The sequence below is a fragment of the Lepidothrix coronata genome, unplaced genomic scaffold (genome assembly GCF_001604755.1).
Source record: "Lepidothrix coronata isolate B3197 unplaced genomic scaffold, Lepidothrix_coronata-1.0 Scaffold110, whole genome shotgun sequence".
In the NCBI taxonomy this organism is placed as follows: Eukaryota; Metazoa; Chordata; class Aves; order Passeriformes; family Pipridae; genus Lepidothrix; species Lepidothrix coronata.
The window spans coordinates 303,378-310,159 of NW_016690290.1; the positions used below are offsets into that span (position 1 = coordinate 303,378).

Sequence of the window (6,782 nt, forward strand, 5' to 3'; positions counted from 1 at the left end):
CTTTTAAATTGTGGATTAGTTTAGTTTACATTCAAACCACAAAAATAATAATTAGGTTTTGTCTTTCTCAATGCCAGTCTGTGCTCTAGCATTTAGAAGACTGTTCCAAAGGTCACTGTGTCATTCTTCCTTCATTTACTCCAGATGCTCCACAATCATAGAAATCCTCACGTGATGCAGTTACCTTATAATCCTTAAACCATAGGTTATCCTCTATCTGGTAGAGCTTTGTATCTCTGTCTGTTGTGTATCCTATTCTGTGCTTAAACCACTAAAACTGGCACGGTATGGGAGGCAGCTTTAATTGTGTATGTTACTTTTTTCTTGGTAGCTTTGTGTCTCGTTCTGTGTCACTGTGTGGGAAGCATTTAATCCTCCATGGTGCTGAACGGTACCTCTTTAACATCTGTTCTTTTCCGACACAGCAAATATGTGGCGATGCTTTTTTCATGACTGCTGGGTTGCTGTCCTTTGAGCTGCAAGGTCTGAACGGGGATGTGTGGTGTTAGACACTGCTGCTGGGCATCTGCTGATCAAGGCACTAGGGATCCCCCCATCAGGACAAATCACAAATCCAGTCACAAACTTTATCCACGTTCTAGTCCTCTGGTCGAGGTACTGAACAGAGTTAGACTGAATTTTCTAGGTTATTGCCATCATGTAATACTAACTTCTATACAAGTTTATACAGATGTCAAGAAGGCACCCCCAAAGCATATAAAACCAGAATTTAAATAGACTTTTAAAAATAACTTACATTTTGAACACTATTAGTCCTTCTATGTCATCTGAGAACAATCATCTTGTGTAAACACAACAAGAAAAAACCAGTACTATCTAGCAGACTGTCCAAATGAGGAAATATCCCATAGAAGAGAGTAAGAGAGAAGCCTTGAGAGAATTGTTTTCTGCAGCTAATCAAGGCACCTTTAAAACACACTAACACAGCAAAATTGTTTTTACAAGTTATGTTGGGATAAGGTCCAAGCACAAGAGTTGAAATTGCCCCATAATCTTATAACATTTTACAGGAAATCATGAGACCAATTTATCTGCCACATGAAAACTCATGTATTTCTTGCTTTCAGCAGAAAATTTGTTTTGATGTCACATGATAGCAGTACCCATTTTCTACTGCTTCTATAGCTGCAATCTGAGCAGCTTCAATTCTGGCTGCCAAGCACTGATAGCCAAATTAATTCCACCATACCATGAAGAAACTCTTGAGAGTGTTAGTCTATTGTCAGTGTAGCATGGCAGAAACATTTACAGTGTCTCAAGCTGTTTTTAGCATACGAATTAAAAAAAAATAAAAATTGTTCCACTCAGTCCATCTTCTCAAAGTACAATGTCCAGATAGCCTTTGGCAAGCTTCTCCTTTCTAACAAGCACAGATGTCTCTAGAACATCATCATGCAGTTTAAAGCAGGACAGGTTAGTTCACTGCCCCTGTTCAAAATGCCCTTTATTCAGTGTTAATACCAGGAATGTGCTATATGAAACGGTGGAATTTTTTAGAATTTTCATTTTGTATCCACTTATTTGCCCAACAGAATAACTACCCTGATCCAAATTTGTTCCTAGCTATGATTTGAACACAAGGATTACAATAATGACCTTCAAAATCACTTCCAACCTTAATTTTCCTGTAACTGTATTTTTGCACTGACACATTTGACACAGCCTGACATGGTGATACTTGTGATGCTGCTGATTAAGGCATTTTCCCATGATTAACCATTCCCAACTGCCTGTGCCCCTCAGTCTAGAACGGAACTATGTGCTTACAGGAATTATCAAGCAATACTTTTTAACTTAATATGCCCAAAGGATGGTACAGTAAGTGCCTTTGTAGGCATTTATTTTTACATATAGTGACAATCAAAACTCAGATCTGAACAATTAATTTTGTAATTTTGTTAATTTTGTTTGGGTTTTAATGTTAATCAAGAAACTTTGGTAAAATGTGTGTCTGTCTAATTTGGATCTAAACTGTAGTCAGTTTTCCTACTTGTATCTAGTTTTTAATGTGATAATCTGGATTCAAAGGGTAGAAAATAAATGAGCGATCTATGTACATTACATGTCCACATCTAAGAAGACCATTTGCTCAACAGATGCATCTTTTAATGGGATTGCACATCTATTTCAGATCCCAAGAGCCATAACTATAAAATGAAGAAAAAAAATTTACACATTCCTTAAAATTCAGGTAAACTCTCCTCAGCTCATTTTTTAAGGCACCCACTAAAGAGGAACTCTCAGAATATTTCTTATAGGCTGGACTCTCTCATCAAATATGATCAGTGTCAGATTTTTTCCATCCTTGGGTGTTGGAACAATTTAGCACTGAAAATGAGTGAGTGAAATCTAAGGAGACTAGACAAAGACCAGCATCCCCCTCAATACATAACTAAATTACTGACACCACCTTCAGTTCTTCTGGATACAGCTGTGTTTCCAGAAATGGGTTCATTCTGGCAGTAATCAGTTGGATGTAGCAGCAGCAGTGTTGTGTCTCTTCAGAAGCAGCTTTGAGCTAGCAGATTTCCTAAGCCCTGTATTTCTCAGCAACTTCCCTGACACGCTGCCCAGCTGGGATACCAAACAGGTGTGACACTGGCTGGAAGTGCTTATTAAACAGTGGTCTCTTGCCTTTTCATTACATGTGTGCTAGAATCCTGCAATGCTGCTGCCTGACTCATGTCACTGTGCCCTCCCCAACCACCCTTCATCTTGGAAGACATGTTAAGCCTCACAACAACATCATGCTGAATTCTGCTTTCTCTCCAAATCTTCTCCTCACTTGAAAAGTATCCTGCCTGCAGATTACAATCACCTTTCTGCCTCAGAGGGTACAAGTTTGTCTGCACAGCAAAAAATGTCAGGTTCTACAGCTCACGCAATGTGCTGGGAAGGTGTTGTAATTTGTGGGAACTTGTGCAAGACATAAACTATCCCTGAGGGTTCAACCTACTCAGTTTTCATCACATCATACATTGCATTTTCAACACCTTGCCTCATATACTCACCCTACACAAAACTGTATTTGCTCTTTCCATCTTCCTGTGCCACCATTCATTTATTTTTTTGAAACTTCCATATTTTGCCTAGCTTCAATTTCAAAATTCTTTGGTGGCCCAACCCAGAACACCAACTCTGAGTAAATCTTGAGTAAAACTCCCAGTACCTTAAGTCCCAGCATTCTTGCTGAGAATTTCTCACTCCCAGATTCTAATAAAGTCCTCTTTGACTGAGCACAAGTTCTGAATTCAGCTTCTTAGTCATTAAATCCTCACAATTTACTAGGAAGCTCTATTACATGGACAGTTTGCAAGGGCAAAACATGAGCCAAAAGAGTAATATGATCTCTGTTATATGGATTAAAGGTTTGAAGATAGGAGAGATGGCAGTGACCGGATCTGTTAATTGTGGATATCCTACCCTGGTGAACAGGTAGGCTCTGATCATGTGAGCCTGCATTTCTGTATTCCTACTACCCAATTGCCCTCTTCTCTTTTTTTCTGGTCACTGTTTGACACTGCAACCAAATTTAGCCTGAAAGACAATGAGGAACACAAGTGTTGTTTATCATCCTGATGCTCTTGAGCAGCACTGTGGGGAACAATATGGAAGTGACTGTGAAGTGCTGAGGATGCAGGAGAAGTGAAAGGAAGAAGTGTCTTTGCAGCCCCGGTTCAAATGCATGTCACATCGTGTCCTGGGACTGTGCTACTGTGCTGATATGCAAGCACAGAGCAGTGTGACAACACTTGGGTTGTCTTCACATCTTTTTTGAAACTGGCTGTTTTCTCCCAATGTGTCTAGCTCAGCACAATCGTGTTTGAGGGGATTTGAGCCAATGCAAACACTACTTAAATGGCAAGGATCAGAAGCAAACAGAGAATTCTGTTCAATCAAATAAAAGACATTTAAGCAAATAGTAGATTTCTGGAAAGGATTGTTTCTTTTAAGTAACCAGAGTGCAAACTCATATCCAATTCATGGGTTTTGTCAAGTTGCCAGTGCAAGCCCTCATGGAGACTTAAACAAAGATAACATTACTGATACTGTAGTTTCTGGCGCTTAACACTTTTATTTATGGTGGTGTTTGGGGGTTTTTTTAAGAAATGAATATTTTCTTATTAGATAGATTATGCATATTAAAAAAAATCCCTACAGTGGCAACAAACTGGCCTCCGAAGTATGGATAATGTTTTTTTCCAGTTCACATAGAAGTGAAAAAGATGCGGTACTGCTTTTATCAGTAGTTTCAACTGTAATAACTTATTTTTTCATTTCTAGCCACCTTTGGATAGAAAACATGTGAAGGAAGCAGTACAAAGCATGTACTTTGTATAATAATAAGCTGGCTGGCATTTTACTGGCAGTTCAGATGTGTAGTTGGTTCTGGTATTTTTTTGAATTTGCCCTGGAAAATGACTGGTCATGTTCCTGAACTGCTGTTAATCTACAAATGCCCTGCTGTCAAGTCATTCTCTGTGGAGAAAGAGCTGGATTGCCCTTCTAACAAAACAGCACCTGGCAATAGTTGCACTGACTCAATTAATAGCAGGGTATCATCTCCTGGAAAGCAATGCCGTATGTCCAGGTGCCTGGGTTTGTTGGTGTGCGTGACAACAGGACCAGGGACTCAATGTGCAAACAGAAATTTGCTGTGCATACTTAAACAACCTTCCAAAGGCAAAAAGCTTATTTTACTTTGAATGCAATGTCTTTGAATGTGAATAGTCCTGACCTCCCAAAAGGAGACATCAAGAAATAACTAACATACGCTACTTGATTCATCAGCTGAAAGACTGTTATCTGAAGAGCCTGGGCTTGCAGAGCAGGAGGAGTAGCTATTATGTGCTTAGTGGACTTCTCTTGGAAAAGAATTAGATGTAAAGATTTTTAGTGAAGTGTGAAGACCTTCCCAGCTGCCAGAACAGCACAGAGATTTGTGAAGTAAATATTAAGATTGGTTTGAATTGAGTATGGAAATGTGCCTGTGTGACATCTTGAGTAGAATCCATGAGGCAGTGCTTACAGAAACGATACATATGTGATAACCAAGGACACAAATAGGAGCAATTATACTTGTAAATGCTGACAAATGCAGTGTGTACATCAAAAGGCCTGTGTTCTGAGAGGCCTACAGCAGAACTGTCTTAGCAGCAGAAGACCAGCCTTCTGGTAAGGGGAAGATGGCATCAAGTTTACAGAAAATCATAGGGGCCATTCCTCTGTCAGCTCTGCAGAAAGAAGACAACAGGCAATGAACTTGCCCAAAATTGACAGAGGGTGAAATTAGGCTGAGACAAAAAAAAAAAAAAATCATAATAACTGTCTCCTAAAAGGTACAGAAAATCTGTCCCAAAACTGCTTTGATGCCACCCAAGGGAACCCACGAGATGTAGAAGACTTGACAGCTGTCATTCCATGAACCCTGTGTCATAGGACAAATGATCCTGGCTAGACTATTTGGACATGTGCATTTTGAGGCTTTTGAGTATGAGAGAATGACTGTGCCTGAAAGAAGTTTTCTTTTAAATACTGTTTTACCCTTCCATAAGGTCTTTTGCTGCATTTTGTAACATTTAATTCCTACACCACCTTCACTGTTGCAATTGGTTTTAGTCAGTCATACTTGCACACGCGGTAGTTTGCTTTAGTAGGAGGTCATTTCATGTCACCACTTGCATGGTGACTAAGCACCTGTCTTTGGGTTTGTTGAATGTAAATACACGAGGTGTGGCTGCTGCCTAGAAAAAAGGCAAGTCTAGATTTAGACTTGGCTTTAGCTTCCTTGTATGATTTGTTGCATTTTCCTCCTCGGTCTGATTTCAGGAGAAAGATGTCTCTCCTTCCACATCAATGCCAAGCCAATATCATTTTTCTAAACTCCTGTCAACAGGCTGTGTATCTGTTTTACCAGATTCTGCCTTCATGCACAGACCTCTGGCATGTCTCTCTTCAGGAATTACAAAAGTTGTTGAATACTGAATTCAGCGAGGTAAGAAGAGTTTCAGTTTTATACCTGACAATGTGTACTTCTACTTGTCTTTTACTCCCACATCTTCATTTGTGACATTGTTCATGCTAGTGTATTAAGCATTCGGGGTAGGAATATTTCTGAAAATTAGTAGACATACTGAGTGATGTAGGGAGCTGTGAAGTAGACACAGTAGTGCCCTTGTTGCAAAGTAACCTTATCAGAAATAGCTTTACCCTGAGCACAAACTGGTAACATCTGGCTCAGAATGTGTATTTCCTCAGCAGGAGGAGATACATAAGTGAATCAAGGAAACCTTGTACTGCCCATCAGCACAATCATGACTGATCATGAGATGTGACTGGAACTGGTTCCAAGTTCCATTTTTTGCCTCTGTTTAGTTTCTGCTTCTGTGGACACCCCTCCTCCTGCCCCTCAGCCAGACACCCGCCAATGACCTGTCCGTCAGACTGGGCACACAGCCCCACTAACCGGGACTGCTGAAGCACAGAGGCTTACAACCCTTCTGGTTTAAATTACTGTAATTACAGGTCTACCTGTACTTGTCACACGTATAGAGGTCTAACGATTTTTTTTTTCCAGTATTGCCAAATGCCTGATCCCGGGGACACTGTACCAATTACCTGTTACGTTACTCGGGTGTTGACTGATCAGATGCCCATTCCCTTGACTGTTTAATGCTAAAACGTCCAGTTCTTCCAAGAACTTTTGCTTTCCTTTAAACCATTCTGACCACGGCCCTCACGCGCTACTTATTTTTAGACAT

General features: G+C 40.1%; 1 protein-coding gene across 1 annotated transcript in view; it reads right to left on the minus strand.

Annotated features, from left to right (window-relative positions):
• The window catches only part of ESRP2 (epithelial splicing regulatory protein 2), a 179,431-nt gene that overhangs the window by 86,266 nt on the left and 86,383 nt on the right, over positions 1–6,782 (minus strand). The gene's annotated exons all lie outside the window — the stretch shown is intronic.